The 13828-nt window shown below is 39.3% G+C and overlaps 1 protein-coding gene across 1 annotated transcript in view; it reads right to left on the reverse strand.

Moving 5' to 3' along the window:
* NRG1 (neuregulin 1) overlaps nucleotides 1-13828 on the reverse strand; it is a 1062454-nt gene that overhangs the window by 498943 nt on the left and 549683 nt on the right. The gene's annotated exons all lie outside the window — the stretch shown is intronic.

A 13828-nucleotide genomic window follows, 5' to 3' on the forward strand; every position in this document is an offset into this window, starting at 1 on the left:
AAAAAACAGGTATTCTCTAACCCACTCACATGTGAAAAGCTAAGTGAAAAAAACCAAAAAAGCTAAATGCAAAGAACTAATATCATTATGAGATTCAAAGTAGAGTCATATCATAACGGGGCATCATTTTTTTCTACACTGAAATTAATGAGATACTCAAGCTAATATTGAAAATTAACACCAAAAAGAAGTAGAACTATAAAAGACTTCAGAAGTTTTCAATTTCAACCCTATGTCAGAGGCATTACCTAGCTATTAGGTAATTACATAGAATTGCTAAGTGTGAACTTTAATTGAATACTGTGTTGTTGTTGTTGTTGTTTTTTAAATAGGAGCAGTGATCCTAATATTCATTTACAGTGATATGAGTACATGTTATCCCACTTCATACTCATATTCTGGCAAAAATCAGTAAATATGACAATTAAGTAATGTCAAGAAATTACAGAAGGAGCACTGCCAATCATAAGGTAAAAATTCAAGGATAACTTTACTGCTATAGTTTAAAATAATACCAGGTAAGAAAAATAAGATATTAAGGGTTAAAAAGCAAGAGGTAACTCTCAATAGAGGAAGAGGCTAGAATAAAGATTTGTAGAAATTATATTTCTGAGTGTTGCCAACACGTGGTCTGTCTTGCCACTGTGCTTGCTAATTAACAAACATGTCTTAGCTCCAAACAGTTTTTAGAATGGTATTGATGGCCTAACCTCTTCTGGTTCACTGCCACTCATTTTTCCTTTTTGTCACCTGAAGGTAGTGACCAGGAATGTTGTAGCTGTCTGAGCACATTCCTAAGAAGCATGGGGCCGGAAACAAGAGGAGAAGGTCCTGGTGTGTATGCTGTTGGTGGATTTGAGCTTAGTCACTCCTGGGGAATAAGATATTCATGATTTGGGGTGCTTTCCTGGTCTAACCTTTACTCCTAAGAAAAGCAAGACCAGTATTGCTCCCTCTTACCCCCCACCTTCCACCCCGAAGAACTTCAGAAAGGAACAGAAATGTTTGGCTTCACTCAAGCATAAGCCAAAAATGACAGTTATCAAGTATTTTAGTAGCTCACCTCTAACTCCCCTGTGTGGTAAAAGACAGAACCCTCCAAAGATAGATGCCCAGTTTTCCCTTCAAGTAATCCTCAGGATTGTGCAATTGTTTAAAATTTTATACCCTTGAGTGTATTTCCCTTTACATAATTGGTGTTCTTGCTTTTGTGGTAGGACCCATTCATTCGTAAAGAAAGAATGCTTACAATTCAATTCATGGACACCAATGTGTGAGTCTTGGACTAATGAATGAATTGAGCACTTCTGCAGAGATGAGAATATATTACCAGACTCAAGAGCATGTTCACCAGACCTGGCTTTTGGAGGCACAATCCACAAACACTCCTGCAGTTGGAATTCATGAAATGTGTGTCTTTTATCCACATAATTCAGTTCAAGAAAACTGAAGTGTGGAAAGAGAAAGGAAGTAATAACCCTTGACAGAAGTCCTTGCAAGAACTAACAGTAACACTCTGCACATGCCAGAATATTCACCCAGAATCCTATTTTCTGAAGCAATAAAAAACAAGTGTTCCAGGTGACTCTGAGTTGCTGCCTGGATATTTGTAAGACACATTACATTTCTCTGCTGTGATATAAGGACAGAATAAACAGAACTCTGCACTCTCTAGTTACTGGGTTATTGTTCAACATTGAACTTCCTTCCGCATTTGTTGTGCAGTCAAAACAATGTGACAGTTTGACGATGGGAGGAAAATTTTCCCATAGAATGAGGCCAGATGACAAAAAATTGCATGCCAAATCATTTCCCTAGTTTTCATGTTTGCTGTCCTAGGTTCCTTCCATCAGAAAAACTGTATAACCAGATGGCATGGCCCATGAAAATAGGAATAGTTCAAAAAAATAAAAAAAGTAAAGCACTTTTTTATCACCCCAAAGAAGACAAACTTACAAACTGTTGTCCTTAATAGAACATGATTTCACATCATGATTCACAGAACATTTATTCACAGAATATTTATTAGAAAGAAGCAGCAGAATCAGAAATCAATTGTTCCTAACATAAACCAACAGGTAGGTTCGATTGCCAGAAAAAGACATGTTTATTAAAGTAATGTATTCTTGAATTTCCATTTTGAAACATGCATCGACATAAAGTGCACAAATTGAGAATAATAGTTATCTATTATTAATAGTCTGCCAATGTGAACACACATATGTAGCAAGTCATTCGCAGTCACCAGAAAATGGATAATGAATTGGTGGCATATTTTTAAGCCAAATTTGAGCGATAGATGTTCTGAGTTTAAACTAGTAACATGCGAAGGGGAAAAAATAGCTTTAACTTGTTTCTCATCAAGATCCTGAAATCCTGAGCACAAGTTGGCCAAATTAGCTCTACTGTGTACCAACCCATTATGGAAAAGGGAGTAAGACATCAAATGTTTGATTCTTCACTTGACTTTAGTGACTGACTGCATGCAGATTCTTTCTTCTCTGATGCAGTAAGGAAAACTGGAGCCACATCTTCAATTCCCCTTGTGATGGGCCCCAGAACCGGCTCATGCCAAGATTTCTTTAATTTGTCAAGAGGAGCAAAATTTCTAGCATCTGGAGACTAAAGAGAGAGTCAAACTCCAGAAGGAGAAAAATCCCCAATTCAGTGAGCAGGAGAGAAAGAAAAATGGAGGTGGGGGGAGAGAGACCAGGAGGTGGGAAATGTACTGCTTATCAAATTAATGTGAAAACTCTTAAAAGCCTTTAACCAAGTCCCTGTAATAACACACCCCACTCTTTCCCTATCTTGAGCGTTTAGGCTCTGTGTTGCAGTGAACTCTGCTTTGATGTCCCATGACGTGGTTGTATTTACACTGTGGTAGTCCCCAGCTTTTCTACATTAGGGGACATGCCTTGTTATCTATATTTATCTTCATCTGTTTAATGGCTGAATTTAGCAGAGATTACCACAAAGATGGGGTAAGCTATCATGTGTGGTAATACTGAGACCAGAGCTCCGTAACATTTATATTTTCATGGCCACCTCTTCCACTGGTAACCCTGGCTTTGCCCAAGGATGTAACAGAGGCAAAGCCTAAAACCATTTGCCCTAACTGCCACCTGGTGGCCCCATAAAATAGTTTTAGAAATGCTGGGCAGAACAGGGGTGGAAGGGGAGATGCCTGTTAGAAGGGATAGGACACTGAGGTCACAAGTGGCCATTCCCCTTCCTTTCTATGCGAAGCAGTGCCAGGATGCCACCAGACATGGGACATACCTAGACAGGAGGAAAATATTTAGATAAAGGGTTGCAGTCTGATATGTCATAACTGCTGTGTCCTCTTACTAATGAGAAAACCTTTGGCAGAGTTAATAATTCTAGGAAGATAACAGGTTTGTGTTCACTGGCAGAAAATGCTTATGGGGCAGTGTAATTTCCAAAGTCCCCATGGTCACCTGTTCCCAAATTAAAACTGTGTTTTAAATGCTGCCCTCTGGGCTGAAAAAAAAGTCTGTTGTTTCTCCACTGCTTTAGAGATGCACAATGATTTTTTTTGTTGTTGTGATAATCCTTAAGATTATATCTGTTTGATCTTTATCACAATTCTTAGAAGTACCAGACTTTGTTCATGACTGTGATGTGGGAGTTGAACAGAGTGCCTGACACCCTGTAAGTAGCCAATAAATAAGAATCAATGAACTGATACCCATTTCACAGATTAGCAAAGGCTTAGGTAAGTTTAGAATATTGCAGAAGACCATGCAACTAGCCAATATCAATGTCAAAATTAAAACCCACCCCTTCTGACAGCTATGTAATACTCCTTCCACTGAACTGCATCCTCCTTTGAGTAAGACTATTTCAAATACTCATCCATGAGTGATCAATTGTCCAGAGAAAGCAATGCCTAGCTTCATGATTATCTGCCCCATCCATATTCTGATTACATAGTTCTGGTGGAATTCAGTTGCATTTCTCTAAGATCCCGTTGGCTTAAGGGAAAGTACCATACAAGCCCAATGTACTCAGGATTGTAACATCTATAGTTTGAAATGGGAAGCTGGACTTCAAAATCTTCCCACAGTAAGATCATTTGTTTCTGAGATCATTATAAAGAGGGATTCACATCCCAAAGGAGTCATTAGTCTGTGAGGTCCCTAGGTGTCCAGCCTCACAGGCTGGGCCTTTGTGGAGGACGTAACTACATTCAGGATACACTGCTTACAACACTCATATGACCGACCGGATCCCTAAATCTGGTCACATCATTCAGCCATTCAACTGCACTTAAGACCCTGAAATGCTGAAGTGACTTCAGACAAAAAAAAAAAAAAAAGACTGCTCTGGAATTTTTTTTTTTGGTAGATCTTTCATCATTTCTCTTTCCTGTCTCTTTTCTATCGTTCTACTTTTCTGTCATCTTCTTACATTGACTCAAAGAATTTTGGTTTTGCAAAGCACTTCGATGGACCCTGATTTTAATGATATCCTTTCTCTGATGGAGGGCTTGTTATGGAAGCCAGAGCTCTCGAAGGTCCTAAACTGGTCAAGAAGGAAGCTGGGCACAGGTTCCAGAGCCCCTGTCTCCCTGGCTATGGAGCTTTTCATTTGCATCTTATTTTTCTCCCTTTTCTATGTCTTTTCTTTACTCTCACTTTATACATCATGTCCTTTTACTCAGAGAAAGCAGCTGCTGATGTTTCCTATCACTTTGGTTGGTTTACATCCATCATTTTCTACCATCAGCCTCCCTTCCCTTCCCCTCCTTTAAATCCATGAACTTCCTTTTCTCTCTCAAGGCTTCCTTGGGGCCTCTACGAACTGCAGTCACTAGAGGGCAACATGACCACATACAGCTGACAAGGACAAGGAAGGCTTCTGAAGCAGGCACGAGGCTTAGGAGGTGCAAACATACATTAGTAGTGAATCAGATGTGCAACACTATTTACAAAAGCACCTTCACTTACACTGGCCCTTTAAACCTCACAAAAATATGGAGAGATAAGGCCAAGTATTGTCTCTATTTTCAACAAAAGAAGGAAACCAAGGTTCAGAGAGGTTGACTTACCCAAGGTCACAGAAACAGCAAAGTACATCCTTCTATTGAATGGCGTAACCTAGAAAACTCCAGCATGAAACCTGACAATGTATTTCTATTTCTCCAAGATTTTGACCTCATTGTGGCAAAGGAGTGTATCTTTGGAATGCGATCAAATGGAACCCCAAAATTATTTCATATTATTAAAACACAAAGCATGAGCTATGCAGTCATTGCCAGTGAGAGGGAATTTTATCATTTTAAGGGAGTGGCTTTATTTAAAATTTTGTAATTGTCTTTTATTACTATCTTATCCAGTAATCAGACATTTGATTACTTATTCTGGAATTGTCAGGTATTCTCTAGTTATGCTTGTTTCTTTGATATATATTTTTTAAAAAAAACAAATGCATGCTATTTTGTCTCACTTTCTCCTGTCTATCTGATATGCGAAGAAAAGAAAAGCAGGTGCCAATACAGTTTCCCATTCTAAAATATCTGATCTTTGAGAGAAGGCCACTGTTTTTCTTCTCCCTGTGATTGACTGAATGCCTTGAACACAGGCTGTTCTCAGATCCACGATGTTGCTTATTTGCTTGGTGCTGTCACTGGCAAAACAGAAATAGCATCTATTTTTACCAGGCAAGCCTGCAAAACCTTGTTTTGTCTGACTACTTTCTCCAACCATTCAGAGTTTTATATTCCCTCACTTTTGTTGGACAGGGCAGGTCCCTCCAAGTGGGAGCACCTGGTACCTGGTGAAGGCAGATAAGAATCCAGTTTGCAGGGATCCAGAAAATCCCAAGGTCAGCTGGGATGGTGGTAGGGATGGTAGAGGAAAAGAAAAGAAAATAGAAGGGATGGGTGGGGAGAGGTAACCAAAGGTTTTCAGAGCTAAGGGATAAATGGTGAAATTAAAAATAAATTACATTAAAAATGTGAAATGACAAAAGCTGTGGGCTGGCTGAATGGCTTTGAAGAAGATGGACTGACCCCAATATGGCTGAAGGAGACAGCAGACAAAACAGGATTGAGTGGGTCAAAATGTCTTTATCCTTTGTGCTTCAAGGAATGAATGTTTGAAAGACTCATTTCACAAACTTTGCCAATTATGACAATTTTCATAACAGTTATGCAGACTCTTAGAAATTTCAGTGGCTTTACAGTAACTCTTTCTCATATCCTTCCTAAGATGCAGGAAAGGAGGGAGTTAAGAGACCACAGGATTAAGTTCAAAAAGGCTTTGAAGAGCTCTAATATTCATCTTCATTTTGATCTTCTTAAAATATATTTTTACACAGAGCTAGCACTTTGCAATAATGTGAAATCAGGTAGTACTGGCCTTTATTTCCAGCAAAGCCTGATTTGTAGTCTCTTGTATGTAAATACAATTGAAAAGACCTACACACATATAAATGTCTTCTTGTTTGTGGCCTGAAAAAAGGGTGTGTTCGTGTAGGTGTATACACATTAGCTTAAACTGTGAAAATGCAAAAAGTCTGCCTACTGAATCGGGAAAGAAAGGCAAGTATATTTTGAAAAAAACACAAAAATTTGAAAGACAGAAGGGTATAGAATTGTAAACCTGAGGATAGGTACCTTGTAAATGTAAGCAAAACAAATACTGTATAGAAAAGAACAAAAACCACGAAAGTGCCAGTTCAAATATTTTCTCCTTAAGACCAATTTCTTTAAATAATATGACTCTTTCCTAGCAATGCCGACACAATAGAAATTCATGGACTCAACAGTCTACAATGACTACACACACACACACACACACACACAATGATGAGTACCCAATCATTAGTACTCAATTAATAAATGCTACAACCATAGCCTCATTTTTGTTCAGAGTAAACAAAACAAAAAGGAGATTCAGTTATTCCCTAAGAATTTATTATTTTTTCTGTGATTTAATGCGTAAAAACAGTATGACAACGAAGCTGTAATTATCTACAGTTCTTCAGTAACAGATCAGATCTCCAAGAACAGCTATTTCTATTGAGGTGCCCCACCTAACATTACCGACGCCCATTCTATTTTATTTTTTAGTTTTTAATTTTTTTTGCCATGATACTGAACATGTAAGTTAAATACATTTAGAGGCAATACAATCTTCCAATAGGCAGCTCTTTGTCCTATTTTCAAGCCAACCCAGAGGTTAACCCTCTGTAGGAACCAAGAAAGGAAACAGGTCCCATCAAGCAGGTAAAGCCTCATTTCATCCGCCACCCCTGAAATGACAAAATGCATGCTAGCTAAACACTGCATTGCTGTCAGTCTGCATGTAGCTCCTCTGAAATCTGCATCCCAAATTTCTGCAGAAGCAACAATACAATGAACAATATAGAGATAAGAAACATTCATTACCTTTATTTTTAAAAGTGGTTAACAAAATCATTTCATTTCTTTTTTTCATGCATCCAAAGAGGGGTAGGTTACAATTCCGTAGGATTGGCTGCTGGGCTGCCACTGGAGCCTAGCACTCTTTTACAGATAAGTCTCATCATTCTTTTTTTTTTTTTTTTTTTTTTTTAATCACGGAATTTAGAATCTGTTAGGAACTGTGTTTTTCAGATTGTGACAAATTGCATTTTTGCCTTTGTAATTCTTTATGGCGAAAAGACCCAGGCTTTCCAGAATCTAGAGCCAACCTTGATTGGCTCCACCCTAGGGACACCGGTCCTGGGATTCCCTCCCAGCGAGCAGCAGTGACGTCACGGGCCAGCTCCTTCCCGGCGCAGGGAGGGAGGAGCTCCGGGAGGGGCGGGCGTCACCGTCACCGGGAGTTTCCAGGGAAACACTGCAGCAGATGGCCCGCTTGGATGAGCTACAGTGACACATCTGCAGCACGGCTGGGGGGAAGGCTATTTTTGGAAATAAACAAAACAACAACAACAACAAAAACCTCTGTTCTCTCTGGTGGAGCTAATTCTGATATCTCCCCCCCCCTTATCATCAACCTTTTAATTTCTCCCCCACTTCTTTTATGTCTGGAAATGAGCTTTCTATTTTTATTGCAGGGACATTCTCGGAAGGATCCCAAGCCGCTACTCAATGTTACACCCTTCTGCTCCCCGTTTGCTAATTCCCACTCCCCCCAGCCGGTCCCATTCTGCAGGCTGTCAAGGTGGTCTGTGGAATACAAGGGCACATGTTGCTAGGGTAACAGGATTGAAAAGCCTTCTGCAGAGGCAGATGCATTACAACCTGGGGTTTCCCTCATTTGCATTTAAAGGCTCCTGAGCCAGAGACTCAATGCCAGCCAAGTCCTTGAAGCTGCAATGAGAGAACTTTTTTTTTTTCTTTTTTAAACGGTCTTTTGATAAGTCACTGAGCAATTGATACTGCAAGGTGAAGTGCAGGAAAAATATCAGGGGCTCATAATTCCTACTGCGCTGGTAGGAGAGCTGATGCATTTAAGAAGACCTCCACCTTCTTAGCACTTTCTCATTTTAAGACCCTGTGAGGAATGAGGAATTCCCTAGTCCTTTTTTTTTTTTTTTTTTTTTTTTTTTTTTCCCTCCAGGATTGCCCTTCATAGCTTTCATGAAGGTTATACTTCTGATAACCCGGAGTGTCTCTCTCCTTGGTGATTTCCTGGAGATCTAGGAAGCCCCACTGCACATTTACTGTTGGCAACACACACATTTGAAACTAGTGGAAAAAATCCCATAGGTTAAGTGAAATTCAGGAATGTTGATATAATGAAAGAATGAAATAAACACCATTTCAGATATTCCTTTGACAACCAGAAATACCCTTAGAGGATTCAAACACTGCATTTGACATAACCCAGATGTAATTCCAAGGATGGACTACAGTCGCCATATAGCAGAAATTGCACTTTGCTCACTTGCTTCTTTACAAAAAGGATTGGACTATAATTCTTTTAAATGAAACATATTAAGGATTTGCCAGTGTTTCAGCTCCATTGTAAAGGGCTCCTAAATGTGTATGAACAGAGAAGGAAAATATATGCTTGTAACCCATGCAGAAAGGCAGATTCATAAATGCTTTTAACAATGACATGAACTGTAAACTGGGTGATGTGTGGTTGCTGAGAAGCACTGGGAGCAAGAAATGACAGTTTTTGACAAGAGGGAATCCATTCTGGGTGGAACATTTTCGTCCGTTTTGAAATAGTTTTGTCGATGAGCTGTTTCTTTGCTCCTAAAACCTGAATGCAGATTTGCTTTCCTGCCAAAGCTCTTGAAATCCCATCCTATAAAGGATTATATAAAGGAGAGAAGAGAGCTGTTTTAGGTGTCAGAGATGGTGTTTATTCTCACACTGTTATCATTTCCTGTCCTTCATTTGTGATGGTAGAAATAAGGATCACGTTGCCAACTATTGCGTCATGCAGCTGACTCAGATGTAAATTCCTATATCACAATAAATACAAATTTAAACACAATTAGAAATCATGACTTTCATGTGATCAACCCAGTTTTAATCGATTTTTGAGATATTTTTGAACCATTTGCCAGCAAAAGCCACTTCCCTGTTTACCCGAATTACCAAATTGTTTATGTACTACCCAGCAGAGGGTCTGGCAGAAAGTATACACTCAATGAATGTCTCCCAATTCTGAATCTGTCATAACCAAGGATGCTGACATGTACTAATATTATGAATAAGGACCCTGAACACCAAGGAGAGTCCTGCCCTTCTTCTCTGAAATAAATGAAGAATGATTCTTGCTTCTGTACCAAAAGAGGTTCAGGCTCATTCTGCATCCGTTAACCTCTAAACACCATCAAAGGTAGATCTCAAATACTGTGCTTATTGATACATACAACCAAGCAGGGTCTTGCAGAAACTTAGTATTTGAAGGGACCATAGCAGCCATCTGATTCCGTTTTACAGATGAGGACTCTGTAGACCACAGCGAGAGAGCACCTATTTCTCTGGAGACCAGGGAAGGAAAGGCCTTACTAAATGTCATTTCTCCCCTCATTGCCGAGGCAGAGTGGCTCCCCAGTGCTACACAAACTATGACTCTTGGTAGCCTCCCTGCCTGAGCTACAACTTGTAGTGGTGACCAAAGGCATCTTCCATGTACAGAGTTCATGTGGGGCAGCTTCCTAATCTGGGCTTGGCCTGAAAAGAAGGGTGATGGACACAACCTTTGGGCTTCTCAAACTCAACTTCTTCTAGTGTCCAGTACTCACCCCTCCAGTCATTTAAAGCTGTGGTCCCTATCACTTCTGGTTCTGTCCTATCTGACCCACCTCAGCTTTGACAGCCCTCATGGTCCTCTACACACTTGCATTTCCAAATGCTGAATTTGAATTCAGTTTCTCAAATATCATCTTTTTTTTTTTGTCTTTTTAGGGCCACACCCATAGCATATGGAAATTCCTAGGCTAGGGATTGATTCTGAGCCACAGCCACCGTCCTACACCAAAGCCACAGCAACACTGGATCTGAGCTGCATCTGAGACCTATGCTGCAGCTTGTTGGCAACACCAGATCCTTAACCCACTGAGCGAGGCCAGGGTTTTAACCCGCATCCTCATGGATACTAGTCAGGTCCTTAACCCACTGAGCCACAACAGGAAATGTCCTCAAATACCATCTCAACAACACCACTCTTTTGTTCAAGACCTTACATGTTGAAGAAAACTGCCAATAATTTCCAAATGTGGTAAGTAGGTGGTAAGGTATACTGGAAAGATGGAGGTCCTGACCTCAGCACCTAGAGATTTTAACTTGAGCAGTCATGATTTCATCTTCTCCCAAAAGCTGTCATATTATATATGCCAGGTTTCTTTTTGGGGTGGGAGGGGCAGAGATCATGTATTATGTGCCTTTTTATAGATAGGATTTAGTTTATAGCCTGGCATATGCCAAAGGTGCACTAGAAAATATAAACTACACGAGAGCAAGATTATTGTCTATCATGTCCAATGATATGCATGAATGTCTAGAACACTGCCTGTCACAGACTACATACTCAATAAATATTTCTAGGATTGTATGTGAATTAAAACCATGAATGAGTAAATTCAATAAGTGAATATGGGAAGGTTTTTGACACAGACTTATTCTTAATTATTGGGTTTCTCCCCTTTCCTACCTGGTTTCTTCCTACTAGTGATTTTTTTTTTTTTTAATTTTCCCACTGTACAGCAAGGGGGTCAGGTTATCCTTAGATGTATACATTGCAGTTACAGTTGTTTCCCCCACCCTTTCTAAGAGCCTACTAGTGATTTTTTAAATGGTTAAGCTTTTTTTAAAAATTTTTTTTAAATTTGTTTTTTAGGGCCACACCTACAGCATATGGAAGTTCCCAGGGTAGGGGTTGAATTGGACCTGCAGCTGCTGGCTTGTGCCACAGCCATAGCAACATTGGATCCAAGTGGCATCTGTGAACTGTTCTGCAGCTTGCAGCAATGCCGTATCCTTAATTCACTGATCGTGGCCAGGGATTGAACCTGCATCCTTACAAAGACAATGTCAGGCCCTTAACCCACTGAGCCATAGTGGGAACTCCTTTCTATGGAAACAATGCTTGATGAAGAAATAAGGAGTAGATTAGAACTCAGAAAGCCAGATATTCTGGTCCAGTGGACCATGAGGCAAAATATTTACATTTGGCCCCTTCAGTCTTACATAATGGTAGGAAACTAAAGACCTGGAATGCTCATTTCTCCCTTCTGATGATACCTAAGGACATCAATGTGGTTCAGTAAAGGAAACAAAGAGTGGATTTAATTATTTTTGACTATATTTGGGGCTTTATGATTTGCAACCACGACTTTCTCCATCTGTGAAGTGGGCATAATCAAACATATCAATTTTCAAGATGAGTCAGAAACAACCTTAAGATCAAGGCATTAATATACTAACATATAGGTATTTAAGTCAATATAGAGTTGAAAATTTTTTTAAAAAAGATTTTTTTAAGATTTTTTATTTTTCTATTATAGGTGATTTACAATGTTTTGTCATTTTCTGCTATACAGCAAAGTGACCCAGTCATACATATGTATATATATATATTCTTTTTCTCACAATATCCTCCATCATGTTCCATCACAAGTGACTAGATATAGTTCCCTCTGCTATATAGCAGGATCTCATTGCTTATCTACCCCAAATGCAGTAGTTTGCATAAAAAGAGCTTTTTTATAAGGACTTTAGAAGTCACTCCTCAGAGGAAAGGTAAGGATTCATCTGGATCCTTAACCCACTAGGTGAGGCCAGGTATTGAACCTGCATCCTCCGGGACAGTATGTCAGGTTCTTAACTGAGCCACAATGGGAACTCCTTAATTTATTTTTTAAACTAAGAGTATTATAATAAAAGCATCCTATTCGTAAGAGAATAGACATTATACTATCAAGTTGAATTCGCATATTAGATAAGGGGGAAAAAGACTTCTGTGGTATTAAACTCTCCCAGGGGAGCTTGGAAAGAACCAACTCTTGGCCTAGAGAAATTGCTTGGCATTTCGTTGAGTCCCTGAGCAGTAGGTGGTGGACAGGATAATTAATCTCCTATGGTTTTCACCTTTGGCTGTGCATTGGAATCCCTTAGCAATGTTTGCCTCTGCCCTTACCTATACCAATCAAAATAGAATTTCTAGGATGCTCAGGCTTTACAAAGTTCCTCCAAATGCATTCAGTGAGCAAATAAGGCTAAGAAGTAATGCCTTAAAGACAAATGATAATGTGAAATGGGTTTTGGATCACAATTATTTTCATTAGGTTAATTCCAAGTAATAGACTATGTGTCCTAAATTGGTTTACACAATTATGGAAGATGGCAAGTCCAAAACCTACAGAGCTGATGTCTGAGTCCAAAAGTGGAACCAGGAAGAGTCAAGATGTTGCTGATCAATGGCAGTGAGCCAGGAGCTTTCACTACAAGGAAGGTCATCGTTGGTTCTAGACAGTCTTTCAACTGACTGGATGAGGCCCGCTCACCTTATGGAGGGTGATCTGCTTTACTCAGTTTACTCACTTAAATGTTATCTCCTTCAAAAACACCCACAGAAACATCTAAAATAATGTCTGTCCAAATTCTTGGATACCCCATGGACCAGCAAAATGGACACCTAAAATAAACCACCAAGAACCTAGAATTTTACTTTGGCCAACCAAATTGTCTGTGTGGAAAAAATAATGGTGTTATTAAATGTAATTTTGATTTAATCGGACAACCATTAACACCAAAGAAGATGCTAAACACCTACCTATTTAGGATAAGTGTTGAGCACAGAGAAAATTTTGAACTAGCAAGTTTATTTTTATTAGTCAGTTGATAATAACTTGAATTTTTTAATTAAAGTATAGCAGATCTACAATGTTTTGTCAATTTCTGCTGTACAGCAACGTGACCCAGTCATACATATATATCCATTTTTCTTCTCATATTATCTTCCATCATGTTGAATAACAAGTGACTGAATATAGTTCCCTGTGCTGACCAGTAGGATCTCATTGCTTATCCATTCTAAAAGTAACAGCTTGCATCTACTATCCTCCAAATACCCCAGCCCATCCCACTCCCTCTCTCTTCCCCCTTGGCAACCACAAGTCTGTTCTCCATGTCTGTGAGTCTGTTTCTGATAATTACTTTTATATCACATACTGTCAAGCCATTGTATATAAATTACAAAGGGCAATCAATGCATTTCAAATAGTTCTTGGCTTTATTTGAAGTTATGCTTTTGTTATCTAGACCAAGTGTATCTAAGAACTTCATGGAAAAATACTTTAAGTTATATTCAGTGTGTTCTTGGTGAGTCTACCTCCATACCCATTTGTAGGATAT

The sequence above is a fragment of the Sus scrofa genome, chromosome 15, assembly GCF_000003025.6.
Source record: "Sus scrofa isolate TJ Tabasco breed Duroc chromosome 15, Sscrofa11.1, whole genome shotgun sequence".
In the NCBI taxonomy this organism is placed as follows: Eukaryota; Metazoa; Chordata; class Mammalia; order Artiodactyla; family Suidae; genus Sus; species Sus scrofa.